The sequence below is a fragment of the Ambystoma mexicanum genome, chromosome 2q (assembly GCF_040938575.1).
Source record: "Ambystoma mexicanum isolate Mex_15411 chromosome 2q, UKY_AmexF1_1, whole genome shotgun sequence".
Lineage (NCBI taxonomy): Eukaryota > Metazoa > Chordata > Amphibia > Caudata > Ambystomatidae > Ambystoma > Ambystoma mexicanum.
The window spans coordinates 949,552,421-949,571,695 of NC_090924.1; the positions used below are offsets into that span (position 1 = coordinate 949,552,421).

Genomic DNA, 19,275 nt, shown 5'->3' on the forward strand with positions numbered 1-19,275 from the left:
GGATTTACCGCTGGCATTGGGACACACCCCAAACAGACCTGTACATTTAACAATCAGGATAATTATGCAGATAGCGGAACCGTCACGATTTTGCAGCCTTCCCATGCAGATTCTGTACCACCCCTTACTTAGTGCAGCCCAAAACAGGAACACAACATGAGGTTTTAGGCCATATGAGGCCTGACAACTGGTTTTCCTGAAGGGGATGGTGATGGGGAGGATGCAAGGTAGCATAAAACTCCTGATCAACCAACCCACCATCCGTAAGTAATTGTGATGAACGGTAATGCATCTGCTTTGTTTTTTCTCTGGCGAGCAGCCTTGCTGCATAGAGCAGAGAAAATGAGGACTGTCTGCAGGCCTGCGGAACCCATCAGGAAGGAGCCCAGTAAAGGGTTTTCTCTGGATAATCATTCTTCTGCAGTTGCAAGGTGTGGGTCAGAAAGAAAAAAGCTGGCGAATACACAGAGCCTTGGTTTCTCTATGAAAGGCAGAATGAGGACAGACAAGTGATACTAGTAAGGAAGGGTAAGGAACAAGTTACTTACCTGTAACTGTTGTTCTCCAGCATGGGTCTGGCATGGAGTCACATGCTCATGAATATTCCCCGTCGTCAGGCCAGGAATCCACAGTAAAGAAAAAAATCAGTTCAGTTTAATTTCTGAACTGTCTTTCTACTAGTAACCAATCACTGGTCTCTGGGTCATACTGCCCCCAGCCAATGACTGCCCTCTACCTAAGCCCCTCCTCTGGCAGCCATCTTCAGATTTGGTAGCACGTAAAGTGGCAGTAGGAACAAGAGAAGAGCCGCAGAGGGGTTGGAGGGAGGGTTCGCATGTGAATCAAAGACCCATGCTGGAGAACAACAGTTACAGGTAAGTTACTTTTTCCTTCTCCAGCATGGGGTCTGGCATGGATTCAAATGCTCATGAATACAAGAATACATAGCAGTACACACATGCACAACCACGGGAGATGGCAAGGCTCAACATTAAGCATGTCAACAACTCAACATTAAGCATCTCTTACCTCCTCACCAGGCTCACCTTCAAGCGAACAGGTTGCACAGTACTGCCTGGCCGACTCTGGACTCCTCCCTGGAATCCCGGTCGACGCAGTAGAATCTCGTGAAGGTGTGCGTCGACCTCCAGGGGCACACCAGACAGGAACACCGTAGTAGCAGCGATCGCTCTGGTTGAATGGGCTCTCGGATGGCAGGGCAACGGTCGGTTTGCCAACCGGTGACAGTGCATGATGCAGCCGGAGAGCCATCTGGAAGTGGAAGCCTTCGAGAGGGCCTTCCCTTGGTTCACAGGGCCAAAGTTCACAAACATCTGTGATGTCTTCCGAAAACTCTCTGTGCGGTCCACGTAGAACTACAGCGCTCTAGCCACATCCAGCGAGTGCAAAGTCCTCTCAGCCGGCGACGAAGGCGATGGGAAGAAAACAGGTAACACCAAGGGCTCGTTGAGATGGAAGTCCGACGGGACCTTGGGCATGAAGGAGGGGTGCGTCCTCTGCACTACCCTCATCTTGTGGAATGTCAGATATGGGGGTTTACAGGAGACGGCCTGGATCTCTCCCACTCGTTGTGCGGAGGTGATGGCCACAAGAAACGCTGTCTTCCACGATAGGAACTTCAATGGTGCCGAATACAGAGGCTCGAATGGCAGACCCATGAGCCTGGTCAGCATCACGTTGAGCTCCCATGCCGGGACCGGAGCCTTGACCAGCGGGAACTAGTGGAACAGTCCTTTCATGAACTCCTTCACCAGGTGATGAGACCACAGAGACGACCGCCCCGGAGTTCTGGTGTACCGGGAGATAGATTTTGATGCAGGCATGCACCAGCCCCGCCTTGGCCAGTGACAGCAAGTATGGCAGCACTTGAGGGGCCGTAATCCGCAGAGGGTTAATCTTCTGTGCACGGCACCATACAGAGAACCTCTTCCATTTGTGTCCATAGCACTTAAGAGTCGAGGACGCCCTAGCCTTTGCAAGCACCTCCTTGCAGTACGCCGGAATATCGCACCCTCCGAACTCTAGTGCTGCAGGTTCTGCGATCTCGGGTCATGGTGTAGGATGGCGCCTCCTTCCCTGGCGAGAAGATCCGCGTCCGTCGGCAGTTTGACTGGGGGACGACGCTGACATGTCCAGAAGGTCCGGGAACCAGATCTTCCTTGGCCACACCCGTGCGAGGAGGATCATCCTACATCGGGACCGTCTGAGTTGACTGATGAGTCGCAGCAGCAATGGCAACGGAGGGAATGCATACAGGAACAGGCCGTCCCAGGGGAATGAGAATGCGTCGCCCATGCTCCCCGGCTGGGGATTGCCCCATCGTCGAATTATGAGATCCACTTGATCCTGCCGAAGCTCCCACTCGTGGCAAGAGCGCAGCTCTCTGCTGAGTGAGTCGGCAATGGTGTTCTTTATTCCTGCCAGATGGAAGGTTACCAGGAACATCCCATGGGCAACGGCCCAGTGAAACAGATCCAGCGCTTCCCTGCTTCCGGATGTAGAACATCGTGGTGTGTTGTCGGTGAAGACCCTCACCACCTTGCCCTTGAGCGACGGGAGGAAAGACCCGAGGGTCCAGAACACGGCTCGGAGCTCAAGGACGTTGAGGGGTAGTGACCTCTCCTCCGGGAGCCAAAGGCCTCTTGAGTGGAGATCTCCGGTGTGCGTTCCCATCCCTCCAGGGAGGCGTCTGTCGTAACCATTTCCTGATGTGCCAGGGTCTGGAAGTCCATGCCCGCAACTAGATGCGCGCGGTTGCCCCACCACCGGTTCGCTTGACGGAAAGTCTCGTTGAGGGAGATATTGTCTTCAAAGCTGCCTGCCGCTTGTATCCAACGGGCGTCGAGGAACTCCTGTAGTGGCCACATCCGCAACCTGCACAGATGTACGTGGTAGATGCACAATGACATCATGCAGAGCAGGGACTTGATGGACCTCACCCTGGCCACTTCCATGGTCAACAGCCGTTGTACCTTGCCCAGGATGGCTTTCGTCCTCCCCTCTGAAGGTGAAGCCAACCATGCCACTGTGTCAAGTCTGGCTCCCAGGAAAAGGCCGTCCTGCGACGGTACCAAGTGGGACTTTGCGAAGTTGATCGAGAATCCCAGTTCCGTGAGGAGGCATACAGTCTTCACTGTGTGATCGACGGTGAGTTCTCTTGACTTTGCTTGGATGAGCCAATCATCCACACAGGGGTATACGTGGATCCCCTGCAGACGCAGCCCCACTGCCACCGGTGCCAGGCACTTGGTGAAGACCCTTGGTGCCGACTTCAACCCGAAGGGCAGGGCCTTGAACTGGTAGTGCCGCCCTTGGACCACGATCCATAGGAACTTTCAATGTCATTTGCGTATGGGGATGTGGAAGTAAGCATCCTCCAAGTCCAGCGACGACAGGAAGTCGCCTTCCTCCAACTGTCCCAGCACGTGCTGAAGGGTGACCATCCAGAACTTTTGGGACTTGATGTATCTGTTGAGGTGGTGAAGGTCTAGGATGGGTCGCCAGCCGCCGGTCTTCTTTCGGACGAGGAAGTACCGCGAGTATACTCCAGAGTCCCGGAGCCTCTTTGGGACTATTTCTATCGCACCCTTTTTCAGCATTGCTCGTACCTTCAGAAGCAGATGTGGCACGTGGTTTTCTTTCCTGGCCACAGGTGGGAAACGGGGACACTTTCTTTGGAACTCCAGGGAGTGCCCGTGGACCAGGGAATCCAGCACCCAACAGTTGGTGGAGATGGACTCCCACACGCTGATGAATTCCGCCAGTCGGCCTCCCACCGGGGTGCTCGGGTGGGTGCCCGACGTCACGGCCGGTTCAGTCTTGTTTCGCCGAGGCCTTACCACCTTGGCGACAACGACAGTGTCCTCCTGTCTTGTTGCGGCCTCTGTAGGCTTCCTGCGGTGAGGAGCAGGCTCCCTGGCCGTACGACGAGGAACTGCTGCCGAACCCTTTGGAGGCACCTTGAGACTTGCCTCCGGAAGTCCGAAAGGACGGTCGTCGCTGATGGAGAGAACCCAGGGCCCGGACCGTCTCGGTGTCCGCCTTGATGGCCTGCAGTCACTCATCCACTGCCTTGCTGAACTGATGAGGCGCAGCAAGGCTGAAACACGTGTATGGGGTTGCTGTTGGTACTCTTGTTCAGAGAGGAATTGCCATAGCATTTCAGTGCTGGACTGCCCATGTGGGCGGGACAAAGACCGATATGCAAATGGATATTTCCCATCTGTGAAAGGTACAGTGAGCAAAACGCGTGTGCTGCAAACTCATCTCAGAACAGGTTATCATGCCATGTTCTTTCTGGAGGGGAGCGCTTGCTACCTTTTTTGAAATAAGAGCCTTGCTGAACAGGTTTTTGCCGTCAAAGGGCATGTCCAGTACCCTGGTCTGCACGTCCTGACGGAAATCAGTGGCCCTGAGCCAACCGCGCCGGCGGAGGCAAACGCTGATGCCCATATGGCGAAAGCCGGTGTCTGCGATGTCCGTGGCCACCGTGATGGCATGGTCTGACGCCACCTCACATTCCTGCAGGATTTCAAGGGCTTCTGCCCTCTTGTCATCTGGGAGGAAGTCCAGGATGGGAGCGATCTTGAACCACAGCTCCCTGTCGTAGCGCTCCACGATCGCGAGGGCGTTGGCCGCCTTTATGGTCGTCGCTGCCGACAAGGTGACCCGTCGTCCCATGGCATCCAGCTTCTTCCCCTTGGCGTCCAGCGGGGAAGTGGAAGTTGATACTGTCGCCCCTGCCGATTTCATCTTGGCTGCCGCAGAGACCACCGAATCCGGGGACGGCTGTGCCCTGTGGCACATAGGAGCGGAGTCCGGGACCCGGTACTTCTCTCGTACTGGTCCCTCATCCCAGATGTCATCCAGTAGAGGGACTGAGAAGACAGCCTTCCTCTTGGCCTCCCGTTGTTGGTAGAGGAACCCTTCCTTCTTCTGCTCTTCGGGGCATAGCTGGAAAAGCTCCGATCCCCTGGCGATCATGGCGTAAAAGGAGCCAATTTCGTCGGGCGAGGAGGCCCGGGCAGGGGGTGTTGGGAGATCCATCCCGTCGTCACCACCATCATTGTCGTCCGTCCCAATCGTCGCCGTCTCCGTCCCTGTCTCGTCCCTTGGAGGAGGGGATGAGGGTGAAGGCTAGAAGGGAGATGGAGGATGGACTCGCCTCTGCTTGTTCGGTGGGCTCCCCGACGGTCCAGGCGCCGCTGGATCGTCCGCTGGTGGAAAGGGCAAACTTGTCCCTATCTCCATACACAGGGCCTGCAAAGCCATCAAGATTGCTCCTGAATTGTCTTGTGGCATCGGTTGCGACGGGAGCAAAGGCTGGGGTGCGGGGTCCTCCGCTTCCTCTGCGGTTCTTCATCGGCCCCACCGTTGCTCTCTACGTCCGCCTCGTCGGGATCTCTCCCGTAGGCCCTGGCCTCCTTGAATTTCTTGTCCAGGATTTTTTTGACTCCAGCCAGCTCATCCTCCGAGGTGGTATCTGTGTCAGTTAGTGCTACCACGCCCCCCCTCTTTCTCATCCCGGGGTTTCACGGGGGTCTTCTCGATAGGCTGGAAAGATGTTTCCCTCCTGGGTGGCAGGGAAACTCTAGGCCCGGAGGTCATCGCCACTGGGGTAGCCTCTGCAGGCTTCACCAGGGCCGCCATGACTCCTTCAATTGAGGCCTTCGTCGGGTGAATCTAGGCCTTCACACCCTTGAGCGTGTCTGAGGCCTTCACCGTAGGGGGAGGGTCACTGCCTCGCACCCCCTTGGCTGTCTCCATCGGGATCGACCAGGGCTTCTCCCGAAGCTTACCCGGGTTCTCCCACTTCCTCTTCACCAAGCCAGAGCATTGGCTCGTGGATGATGGCGTCGGTGACATTGCGCCCTGCCTGGCAGCTGAGAAGCCCGAACCAACGGCGCTCCGGGTGCCTGCGGACTCGCTGTGCTTAGCCTTTTGTTGGGCCCCTGTCGCCGGAGCGCCCTCAAAGGCATTAGAAGACCGCTCTGACTTCTTCTCACCTGCTGCTGGGCTCTTCACCTCCAGCCAGTTGGTGAGCCGAGTACGATGGTCCTTCATTGTCCGGACGTACATGTTCTTACAGAATGCACAGTCCTTCTCCACATGCGATTTGTCGTTGTGAAGCCAGTAGAGGCACCGGGAGTGCTCATCTTCCTTGAAGACATTCTGTAATCCACATCCAGGGCAGATCCTAAACAGCTTGGATCCAACAGTTGTCGTGTCTCCTTTGTCCTGGGCCATGACCATGTGGGGTAGGCCTCAAAGATCTTCCGGAATCCTCCAAGAAGCGAAAACACGACGAAAATTCACCCTTCAAGGGCCTAGAAAATTCCGAAACGGAAGAAGAATCGGTGGAGCTTGAGGCTCGAACTAACCCGAAAAAAGCAAAAAACGCAGTAAAAGCTCCAGAGCTAAGCACAAGGACTCCCAACACTTGAGCGTGCAGTAAAAATCTGAAGATGGCTGCCAGAGGAGGGGCTTAGGTAGAGGGCAGTCATTGGCTGGAGCCAGTATGACCCAGAGACCAGTGATTGGTTACTAGTAGAAAGTCAGTTCAGAAACGAAACAAACTGATTTTTTTCTTTACCGAGGATTCCCGGCCTGACGACGGGGAATATTCATGAGCATGTGAATCCATGCCAGACCCCATGCTGGAGAAGTTACTTTTACTAGATTTTCTGGATAACACTTTTTTTTGCCAGTTCTTGGGAAAACATCTGTACCAGAAAACACCAGCAGGTGCTGTCAGCATATGTCAGATGAAACATGTTGGGTAAGAGTATCTGCTCCCATCTGTGCCTCCAGAAAATCCATATATCGCCGCCATATAGTTAGGTGATAGCCTCGAGTCATAGGAAATCCGAAAATGCTATTGCTAATAACTTATGACTTGCAGAACGGATATGGGTGATATTTTCCAAACAAAAAGATTTTCATGTCCCCCAACCCCAAGTCTGGACATTTTGGGAATTATTTGTTAAAAAAAAGAAAAAGGTTATTAAGAAAGCAAAGACATGCGGTTTTCAGCCTACTCCCGTTCATTTCCCCGTAGAGAAAAAGTTAAAAATTGGTAAAGCCGGTGCACAAAAACTGCTGGGTGGATTTCGACCAAATAAGAAACAACGTGGACATGAAGTGTAGTTTTCGATGGGTTTGGAGTCATTCCTTCCAGGAGTTTCTAAAATATTCAACGGGAAAGGGGCTGCCCTTGCTCCCAAAAAATAGCTACTTCTCCTATGGTGCTTTGTAGCAGAGAGACTTTTCAGAAATGACAATCTGCCAATTTCATATGCGAGCGATTACCGGGGTAATACCAATGTAATCCAAAAATGAAAAAGAGCTCAGAAATCTATTTGTAGGAGGCCAACGGATGCAAAGAGGCGGAAGAGGATACCATGTAAAATTGGAGAGTTGAGGATGGTCTGCGGAGCCAGTTACAGTTCGAAAATGTTCCAATTCTTGGGCGAATACAGAGGGAATCTCGCAAGATTCCCGCAGCTACGATAGACGCCCTTGGACAAGGAAAATCGTCACACAAACAACAGAGTCAAAGGGTGTAATGGGAGGGGGCCATGGAAGGAAAACGCAGGTGAGTGGTGTGGGGGGGCACCATGGAAAGAGGAGGTGAGCACTTGCTGAGTGCCTGAGAGGGCTGGGATGGGTTTTTGAATTATCAGGAGAATACCACAGGCATGGGTAGTTCTTTGCCGCTGGGCGTTTAGTTCATTGCCATTATGGGGGACATTTCGGGAGAATCCACGGGATTGAGTGAAAACAAAGAAGGGACATTTTACACCTACAGTGATCACTACTTGGGAGGGGTAATGGGTATTTTTGCCACTGGCCTAGTGGGCCCCAAAGAAACGTATTGGTGCAAAATGTACAGAAGCATGAGGAGCCATGAATGACATGCGGACGCAGAGAAGTCATATTTGCGGTTACAGCCTTTTATTAAATGATATGGGGTTGGAGAATACCTCCCCCTCCCTACTTCTACTTCTAAGAGGTAATTCCCTACCGCAACCAAAACTAAGGGTCTGTCCAATGTCAAGATGCCCAAAATGGCCTGTGTCCGAAATCCTATCCTTGTCCTCACATTCTCTAGTCTTGAAAGGTGCACACATTTTCAAGTTCAAAAGAACTCCAACACGAAAGTTTCCAATGGATAAGGTTCACTGTTCCAGTTGATGACAATTAATCTGTGTTCCCTTCCCCAGGTTCAAGATTTCTCAAGACTCCAAAAAGGCACAAAACTTCCTTGTAGGTTTCTTGATTAATATGTTGTATTCTAAAACAGTTTTAGATAGAAGTTCCAATTATACAGGATACCTGTTGCACTCCCTGCCAGGTTTTTTTCCACTTCAATTTCACTTCATTCACTGTCTTGGTTTTACCTGGCGTATTCCTGTGCCAGGACTTCTTTGGGTGGTCCATTTTCTGCAATTGCAAACTTTAGCTTTGGCCCGGTATACTCTGCTGCCAGGCTTTTAACGTGCTTCACGTTATACACACTTGCAGACTTGGGTTTGCCTGGTATATTCTCTTGCCAGGGCTTTCAGCATGGAACACTTTACACACACTTGCAGACCTGCGGTATTGCGCGAGGGGTTTTCTTCTCCCCCTTGACCTCTCATGAGCCTTGCCTCCAAATTGGATTCTCTTTCATTCCATTTATAATTAATCTGTGTTCTTCGGTATCGTTACCAAAGAGCCCCGGTGTCCCAATCTTTCTCTCCAGGACTCACCGGCTTTCTGCATCGCTCTTCAGTTCCCTCACGGTAAGCAGGAATTGGCATTTCAGTGCTCCGCCTCCAGTTTTCGGATCCACCATCCTCACTCGCCGGCTTCCACATTTGCGGCTCCCATCTGGTGGTTGAGCCTCTATCTGTGCTCCTGTAGCTGCTGGTCTCTGGTTCCTGCAGCCGCCGACCAGACATGCCTTCTTCTGGTGCCGTCCCAGCATGGCACACTGCTGGAGCCTCCCTCCTTCGGCCTTGCGCCGAATGGCTCCGAAAGCTCCTCCACAGAGGCTCAGCAGTCCCTCGATCGACCGCGAGCGGACACGGCTTCCCCAGGTAGCTCTCCCGGTGTTCATTCAGGTTCTGCCTTTTAAATCTCCCGGCATCTGTCAAGCGCTCATAAAGGGGGGATATGTGCCTTCATCCGACAATGCCATGTTATCTCCATTAGGTCCATCTCTCCCCCCATCTCTCCCCCCCCATCTGGTCCTCCCTCATATAGCTGCCCCCAGGGTAAGGATCAGGGAGAGGCTGCTGTCGCCTGGCCACATGGGCAGAGGCTACCAAAGGAATGGGAGTGATGACACCGGTTTATGGTCAAAATCTCGAAAAAATAAATCTCGAAAAAAAAGGCCGGAAAAAAAAAAAAGTCGCATTTTTTTTTGACGTTTTTTATTCCACCCCCCAAACCCCCGTTTTTTGGGGTTTTTTACCATTTCTTTTTTTTAATCCCGTACCCCAAAATAAATATATAATTAAAAAAAAAAACGACTTTTTATTTCGGTCTTTTTTTTCGACCTTATTGTTATTCGAGATTATTTTTTCGAGATTTTGACTGACCACCGATGACACCATCGGATTCATCACAGTAGCCACGGCTGAAGGCCATGGCTAGTGTGTCCCAAAGAAACCTATTGGTGCAACATGAACAGTGGCCACGGCCGCATGCCATGGCTAGTGGGGTCCACAAAGAAACTATCCCTTGAAAATCTGATACCATCATTGTGGTCATACGCTGCACCACAGGGGGTGCAAAGTTAAGGTGGACCTGCGTCAAATGAGAGTGCTAAATTTCAACAGTTTTGTTGTGTCAAATCTGGTCACCTCAACTCTCTCTTAACTGGAGTTTTTCCACGGAATGAAATATATGGGGTGTGTTGTCCGAGGCCAACAGGCTCAGGGTGTACTCTGTGTGCAAGAATAAACTATATTTCAATGGAAACAAATAAAGTGATCTTTGAAGCTCTAGTGACAAGGACTATTACTTTCATAAAATAGAATACAACCTTAATAAAAAAGGAAGAAGGTATGCTTTGTTCTAGTTTATCATGCAAAAAAGGAAACAGATCTGGACCTGTAGCCATATTATACAATTTTATGTCTGCCCTAAAATCATTGGGTCTAAGAAAGACAGGGAGGCCTACTAGCACACAGAAAATGTAAAGAATGTTATTTATGGTTAAGAGTGCCACCACTTTCCTTGCAAAAATCAGACAACAACTAGGTAATGTGCGTTTTTAGAACAGTGGATGCCATGTTTGAGTCATTCAGAGCAGAAATGATTGAAAGGAGAAGAAGCAGAACGGTATACTTTAATAATCTTGTATTGTAAAACAACAGATTCTTAAATGAGAGATTTACAGATTAGCGCAGACGGCAGCTCACTCGATGGTCTAGAAAAGTGACCAAGATGCCTTTTTTCAACTTATCTTCAAACATAGGGTAAATGTATATCCAAGTCCTTAGCAACTGGCTGATAATACTACAACACAATTTAAGAAGTGAATAAATGGAGACCACCAGGGGGGGGCACAGACTTGATGGCCGCATGAACCACCGTCTCCCTCTTCGAGCCTGAGAAATGTCGGCTTTTGACGCAGTGCCAGGAGAACCATCCGAATGTAAAATATATAGACAACATCAGGGAATGATAGCGCACCTCCAGAGGCAGCGGCGTTGAAAATCACACAGTAATCGGGGAGAAATCTGCAATGAAGCGAGGCCCGCCTGCACCTCGTTCGTGGAGAGAGAAGGCCCGAAAAAAAGAAAAAAAAGAAAAAAAAGGAAAATGGCGCCTGCGACTCGCTCAGCGCTTCAGTGAGACAACAGAGCACTCCACATCGGAGAAATCTGCAGGACGGCCCGAGCTAGTGAGGAGGCAAGCAGTCACTGAGCGAAGGACTGCTCAGACAACAAGCGGAGTGTCACAGCGGGAACGGGAGAGCCCGGACTCAGCCCTGCACTGACACTGCCTCCCCGTCGGGTGAAGAGCCGACCGGAGACACGGACACTGGAGGGGCCGGCCCAGCGGAGGTAAGCCCCTGCATCAGCAAGAGCGCAGTCCCTCTCCTGCCTGCCGCGGGCCCCCGCTCGAGCCCTCCACCGCTGAAGCAGTTCCGCACCCACCCCCTGCTGGGTGCCGCGCGGGTGAGCTCTACCTCCCCTGAACTGTCAGCGCTGGGGGTGCACGACCCGTGTAGCGCTGCCCACCACGATAACAAGGTGCTCCGGTTCCCACCGACAGGGTACATTTTTTGCCCCCAAGCCCCCCAGGGACTGAAGCAACGTGAGGATGAAGGGCAGGACCCCGGTCTAAATGAGAGCAAGCCAGTTCTTCATAGCCTTGTGACCCGCAACATCGCTCAAAGCAGGATTAAATAGCACACCACTACAAACACCTACAGCACAGGACCTAATGTGGGGCCCCTAAGCAACACCAGCAACAGGCCGGTTTGGAGAGGAGCACCTGCACCTCCCCCTGGAGGTTCCTTCCTGGAAATTGCCTCCGGACACCCCCTCCTACTCCCACGACCCTGGGAAGCACCCAGCTCACTAGCAGCTTTACATAAGCGAAAGCACAAGGAACAATAGCTGCCAACAAAACGCCAGCATAAGCACCAGATCCGCCCCCTGCATCCCACAGGGGAATATAAACTACGCCGACTAGGCCGCAACGCAGTCAACCGCACCCGCCCCAGGGGGAATCCCGTCGAAGGCCCAAGAGAGGTGGGATAAATAACAGGAGATGAAATCGTAAGGGTATGGGCATTGGAAGCGGTGCCACTGGCATTACCGCACCATCTCGCAAATCGAAGCAGTAGTGGAAGTGCACAGAGTTGGGCTCCCCATTGAGGACTGGTCAGAGCAATGCAAGCAAGGGAAGCAAAATCCCTCTGTGAACTAGCACTGAACGCAGCATCAGGAATCTATAGGCTCTGCCAAAGACAAGGCTGGATCTGCGCATCTTAGCCGCCCTGCGGAAGTTCAGCCGCATAGACACAATGATGGAGGCAGAAGAAGTACAAAGCTCGTTGGACATTCCAAGCAATGACGGCGACAGTGCAACTAAATCAAACATCCGCCTTCTTCTCGTCGAAATCAGGTCCATGAAAAAGAGCCTCAAGGAAACAGTTTCTGACCTACAAACAAAAATGGCGAAGGTGGAGGATCGGTTGGAAGCAGTTGAGAACAATCAGCAATCGGGAGACATTGCCACTATGCGATATGAAGCCAGGCTCCTAGACCTCAAACAAAAAGAACGTGACATGGAATCCAAAGTCGACGATCTAGAAAATCGGGAGCAGCGTTCAAACATCTGTATAATAGGTTTGGAAGAAGAACTGGGTGAGACTGCCCTTGGCTTGGAAAGGAAAGTGAAATCCTTCATTTTGACCCTATATAGCCACCCGCATCCCCCAAAGCTTGAGTCTGACAGGGTGCACAGAGCAGGCAGCCCACCAAAAGGTCCCCGCTCGGTCCTCGTCTAGTTCCATTATTATGCACAGAGACAAGACATTTTACAGAAGGCACGAGAAAGAGACAATAGAATTTCGAGGGTCGGAAGTGAAGCTCTACCAGGATCTTTCAGCGATGATGCTGGCGAAAAGAAGAGGAATCCGTCCCCTTACTAGCTGGTTACAGGAAAAGGGGGTGAGGTACCGATGGGGCCACCCTTTTTCCCTTACATTTGAATATAACGGAGAGGACTTCAGATTACCCTCTGTAGAGGAAGCAGCACAGGCTCGTCGCCATCTCCAAGGCCCCGCAATAGGGTTAGACGTCGAGAGTAGGAGAGAACCAACGGGCCCACATCGGGAATTGGCCAACAAACCCAAGGAGAGGCCGAGCCCAGTTAAAATGGAAATACAAACGTTTTAACACACCCTGAATGGCCACGCCGCTCCTCCTTTCTGCGCTAGGTCATGGAGTTCTGTCTCCTTCAAAAAAAGCCAATGCAAAGTTCTAGTATAGTACCACGATTGTTGTAGAATAAGATGAATCTGAAGTTGTGTTAGCTGCTAGGTGCGCAATATTAATTGCCCCGCATTTAGTTACAAGCGGTTATCTCCTCGCACCAGTGTTATAGTATAAGTTCAGGCCCGGAGAGGGGCCCTTCTTTAGTTAGGGTGTCTCCTTTTTGGTTTCTTTTTCCTTCAGGCAAGAATGCTCTCGGTAGCATCTCACACAGGGGGGAAGCGGAGGGGGGAGGGAGGGTCCACTCATCCATTTAAGACAGTCAGTCCGCAACACATCAAGATTCAGCACACACACCCCGCAACACTGCAACTTATTTATCACCTCACCGCAACGAAGTGTAGAAAAACACTGACCTACTCACGAAGCAATGGGGCAGTATTGGGTACTGGCTCGCTCTGATGGCATAGTCTTTGGTTCCCTAAACGTGAAAGGCCTCAACTCTCCGCAGAAAAGGTCAATGCTAGCACGACAGTTTGAACAATCAAAACTGGATGTTCTTTTTATACAAGAGTCAAAATACATTAGCGGGGGAGAGAGGAGAATTCCAGGTAGAGGGATTGGGGAAGCGATCTGGGCATCCGGTCCTCAGAAGAAGGGGGAAGTGGGCATTCTCTTACGAAAGTCTTTGGGTATTCAAATAGAAAAACTACACAAAGACTCCCAGGGGAGATAAGTTGCACTCAAGGGAAAATTGAGAACGCGTCCCATCACACTCTGCTCGGCCTACGTCCCCAGTCAGAGTTAATCGAGCTTCTTTGAACCCCCGTTTGATTGTCTAGAAAATTGGAAGGAAGGCACACTGATTTGTGGAGGGGATTTCAATGTAACAGCAGAGCGAGATCGTGATTGCCACCTGGTACATCAAAACGCCATCTCCCCCCCGAGACCTCTCCCCCCCCCCCCCCCCCCAAGTAGCCTCCAAACAAACAGATTCCTTAGCCAACTAAGGGAACATCACTTAATAGACACCTGGCTCACGACACACCAGGAGGGAGGGTCATTCACCTTTTTTTCACCACCACATTGCATTTTTTCAAGAATCAATTACCTCTTCTTGGGTGCGGAAAACGATAGCGATATCCTAGGAACACCCATCCAGGTAGTAGCTTAGTCTGACCATGACCTATGCACTCTAGACTTGGATCCCCTACCATCCCTAGAACGTAGGTGGCCCTCTCCGAAGCCAATACAGAATACTTTGAAACCAATGAAACAGACGAATGCCTTTGAACACAATCTGGGAGGCCGGAAAAGCTACGATAAGGGGGATTTTAATATCAGAGGGGGCGGCCAAGAAGTGGCTTAGGCTACTCAGGGAGGGAGAGCTAAGGGAAGGCATCACTCGGTTGGAGAGGAATCTGAGGGAACATCCCACAACAGATAATGAAATATAGTCTTGAAAGTCAGACAAATGAGGGAGGAATTAAGGGATACAAGGAATGGAAAGGCACTCACACAGCTTAAATACCTCCAGCAGGAATCCTTTGAAAAAGGGGATAAGGCACATACGATGCTGGCCAACAGGCTCCGAAAGCAGAGAGCTGACAGGGCGGTATTTAAAATCAAAGACTAATCCCGCACTGTCCTCACAAACCCGCAAGACATTGTAAACCGTTTTTCCAGATACTATTCGGAGCTGTATTCGACCAAAGATAGTGGTACCTCTATAACATTCAAGGAATACTTGGCGACCCTTCCCCGGCCACCTATTACTGAAGAGCACTTACACATGCTTAATGCCACAATAACCACAACAGAAGTGCAGGCAGCCATCTCAGCCCTTAAGGCGGACTCGGCACCAGGGCAAGACGGATACACACCAGCCTTCTATAAGGCCAACTCTAATACACTCACCCCATTCCTCGCTAAATTGTTCAATTCGATCTTAGAGTCTGGACAGGCCCCCCAAGTCCTTTACCAAATCTATAATCATAGTCATCCCCAAAGAAGGCAAGGACTCCTCGGAATGTGCCTCATACCGGCCAATATCCTTAATAAATGTGGACGCTAAAATATATTCCAGCATCCTGGCCGCCCCGCTGGCTCTGGTTCTTCCCCAACAAGTCCACTCTGACCAAGTAGGATACGTAAGAGGCAGGCAAGGGGCGGACAACATCAGAAAAACCTTAGATCTCATGGCTACACTCTGAGAAGCAGGTGAAGATCCTCTCCTATTATCAGTAGATGCCGAAAAGGCATTCGACCGCGTAGAATGCCATTCCTAAGAGCAGTCCTGGGGTAGGTGGGGCTGGGGGTAACGTGGATACAGGGGGCGAAAGCTCTTTACCAAACAGCCCAAGCTAAAGTTTCAATAAATGGCATCTCCTCCAGCCTTTTTAACCTCACCCGGAGTACAAGGCAGGGCTGCCCACTCTCACCCCTAATCTACGCCCTGGTGGTGGAGCCTTTTGCTCAAGCCATTCGTTCTAACTCCGCGAACAAAGGTATCCCCCGAGGAGGTAAAGAATACAAGTTAGCAATGTTTGCGGACAACATCCTCCTGTACCTTACCCAACCATTGGACTCCATCCCCGCATTCTTCAGAGAATTATCACGCTACGGTGCTCTCTCTGGGTTTCGAGCTGATCTCCAGAAAACAATAGCAGTCCCCATGAAAAAAGGAATGTCGAGCTATTGGAACTTTTGAAAACAAACTACAAGTGCCAACTGACTCTGTCCATTATTTGGGAGTGAACATCACAGTCTCTCTCCCAGACCTCTTTGAGGCCAACTACGTCCCTCTGTGGAAAACTATTCAAAAAGATATCATTAGATGGCTTAAACTGCCTATGTCCTGGGCGGCGCGGTTTACCACCATTACAATGAACATCCTGCTACGGTTCCTGTTTTTGTTCCAATCCCTCCCCATTATAGTACCAGAACCCTTTGAAGCAGAGGTAAAACGTTCACTACTGAAATTCTTATGGGCAGATAAAAAAATCAAGGATCCCGTACGCCACATTAATTCAGCCCAAAGAAGATGGACGCATGGGTTTTCCAGACCTGGGAGAGTACTATAGAGCAGCACAACTCTGAGTACTTACGGATTACGTGTGGGAAAATCGTGAAAAACAGTGGGTGGCAATAGAAAATTATATTTTCACACCAGTCAAGTTGGGAGAATGGTTGTGGGTACCACTGTCGGCCATGACGCAGAGAGTTAAAGAACATCCCATCCTTAAAGCGTTGTGGTCCCCTTGGCGACCAGTACGAGCAATGCAAGGCGTAACATCATGGCCCTCTCCCTTTAGCTGTATTTGGTCTCCCCCCATTCGAGACTTCCTTAGTGAGGTCCAGCGGTTCCAGCCCTGGTACGAATCTGGACTCACTTGCGCTGGGTAGCTGTGGAAAAAAGGGGTATTCACCACTATAGAGGAACTGACGTGCAACTTGCAGGGAGCAGAGGTGCCCCCCCTTACTTTTTCTTCAATTAAGAAGCACCTTGAACGACGCACGCTGGGGCGCTTCATTGAAGGGCGCACTGACACCATTTAAACAATTACTAAGCTACCCCAACACACGAGAGGACTCATTTCACAAATGTACAAATCATTGCTAACGAGAGGTCATCTCCAGCGCCCATCATCGGAGGCTAAATGGGATGTGCAGCTGGCACTAGCATCTCGTCCAGAGATATGGAGGGGGATACACAGAGCTGTATGGTCATCATCCATTGCCATGCAATGTAAAATGTATAATGCATGCCTACTGATGAGATGGCATTACGCTCCCTCAAGACTGTCCAAGATGTTCCCAGGCACCTCCCCATACTGCTGGCGAGGCTGCGGAGAACGTTGTGATTATTGACACCAATGATGGCAGTGTTGCAAGGTACAGGCGTATTGGAAAGAGGTGCTGGGGTGGATCCAGGCAGTGGATGGGATCGTTAGAGAACTATCACTGGTGCTTGTGCTGTTTGGGGTGGAGCTAGATGGGGAAGAATCATATGAGTTACTAACACACATGCCACGCAATCTGCTACTCGTGGCCAGAGTATGTTTGACCATTCAATGGAAGTCAGCAACACTTCCTTCACAGAGAGAGTGGCTAATAAAAGCACACGCCATTTACGAAATGGAAAGCGTTACAGCTACTGTGCATGAATCTCGAAGAAATATAGAAATGATCTGGCTCCCCGTCTTAGAATATTACACAGCATTCTGGGAACCCACAAACTAGCCGATTAAACTCGTTTCAAGGAGCAACGAGCCAAACTAAAAACACTGCCCCAAAATGTTGGATATTGGATACATTTGAGTTGTACATTTAAGTGGCACATGGTGACGCAAATGGTGCGAGCGATGTCCAGCACAGAATTAAGTTGGGCACATCAGCCCGTATGTTGCTAATTTTTCCTGTTGCTCCTGACTTGCGAAACGGGATGAAAGTGGAAGGGGGGAGGTGGGTGGGAGGGAAGGTTAAGGGGTAAAAGTACAAGTTGTTGAGTTTACTATTGTTTCATACTTACCTAGATAATGCAACGAGGTGACACCATAAAAAGGTATTGTGATTTTAACATGCATCGAAATTGACTTGTCGAAAAAATGCATCAAAATATACTTTAAAAAAAAGAAAAAAAAAAAAGAAGTGAATAAACTGGCAGTTTTAATTGAGCCTGGTAAAATGACTCAAATTGTATTCATTTGTTTTAGCGCCCTTGTATTGACTCATTTTCCAAGGGCACTAGTGAGGAGCTATGCCAGAAAATGTAATTTATTAGGAGGGTCAAAAATGAACAAAGAAAATCATCTCCAGTGCCAAGTGTCCCCTTATAGAATTCTGCTGCCATTTTACAATCGGTATACAAACATTTCAAATATCCATTCCTTTAAGAATGATCCATATAAAAAAAGTGTCCGATCAAACTATAGATGCTGGCAGCGATGGATACAATGCACTTCGGACCTTCATCAGGGCAATATGAAAGAAACATTCCTGTTGGAAACAATAATTTAATTCAACTTTAAAAACTTACTATACCAGTCTTCCAGGTGTGCTTTAAATCCTCCAACAAAAATGGGAAAAATACATATGTGATATAATCCCTCTTAGGTCTATCAGATTATGAATTTCTTTAATGTCCAACTTCAGAAATGTTCCTGGTACAGTGCTCACTCTAAATGAAACATAATATGCACTTGATTTACTAAATTGGAATAGGACAAATACCTCTTTTCGTTGAAAGTTGCTGAAAAAGAGTCATCAACACACTTCCTATACATAGGCGAAAACGGCCTCTAATCTCACAGTGTGCAAGTGAGGTATTGACAACAGACTCCACAAAACCTGCATTTACGTGAATGCTCTATTTCGGAACATAAGGACATTTTCGTGTAATGTCACGCAAGGATGTCAGGTCACAGAAAAATGTGATGAATTGTTTACCAACCCTTCATTAATTACAAAAATAAGTCCATTGTGAAAATAAACCACAGTGGGTTCCTAGGTTACATAAAAAAGCAAACGATCACTTTCCATCCATGCATGCGATCACTTTCCATCCATCCATGCATTTTCACCTGGAAATAGCCATGAAGTTAGGTTTGTACCCGTTTATCAATTTTAAAATTGAATCCATTCTATTATCAAATCAGAAGAAAACTCATATTCCCAACTATACAGATCTCACAGAGAAAGAAAATGTGAAAAATATGAATTGAGAGGAATATCTTTAGCAAAAGAAACATACTTATGTCATACATAAAGCGCTCCAATAGAATATACGTTAGTCAAGAATCGTCACATTCTAAACAGCTAAATACATCACAAATCTTCTTACAAAAACATGCAAGTTCATATTCCTCATTCATTTACCCTGTGGATATTGCGTCTATCTATTCATGAAGCTTTTTTTGACTTCGGATACATTTATTAGTGACATGCTCTCAGTCAGTTATTACAACATCCAAAATCTGGACTTGCACTTGTACAACATTATGCTTCTTCTAATTAAAATGTCTTGCAAACCTGGACCTATTGTTGTTATTGGTCCTCACATTTGAACAACGCTCGTTCCATGGCTTTTCTAGATGTTTACCCAATGCGATAGATTCCAAAACAATATATTATACAGTATGTAACATTTATTGTGTTTCATATGGAAACATGTCTACGAATCAACAGTTCACTTGTCTTTGGGTGAAACACTATGTTCCCTTTGGTTACACTGTTCCATTCACTACAATAGACAGTAAAACGTCCTTGGTCTTAGTTTCATCCCATTGCAATCTCTTTGTATCATCTGTGTTCTTTG

General features: G+C 49.3%; 1 protein-coding gene across 3 annotated transcripts in view; it reads right to left on the reverse strand.

The window, feature by feature from the left end:
* Nucleotides 1–19,275, reverse strand: part of SP4 (Sp4 transcription factor) — a 449,599-nt gene that overhangs the window by 282,277 nt on the left and 148,047 nt on the right. The gene's annotated exons all lie outside the window — the stretch shown is intronic.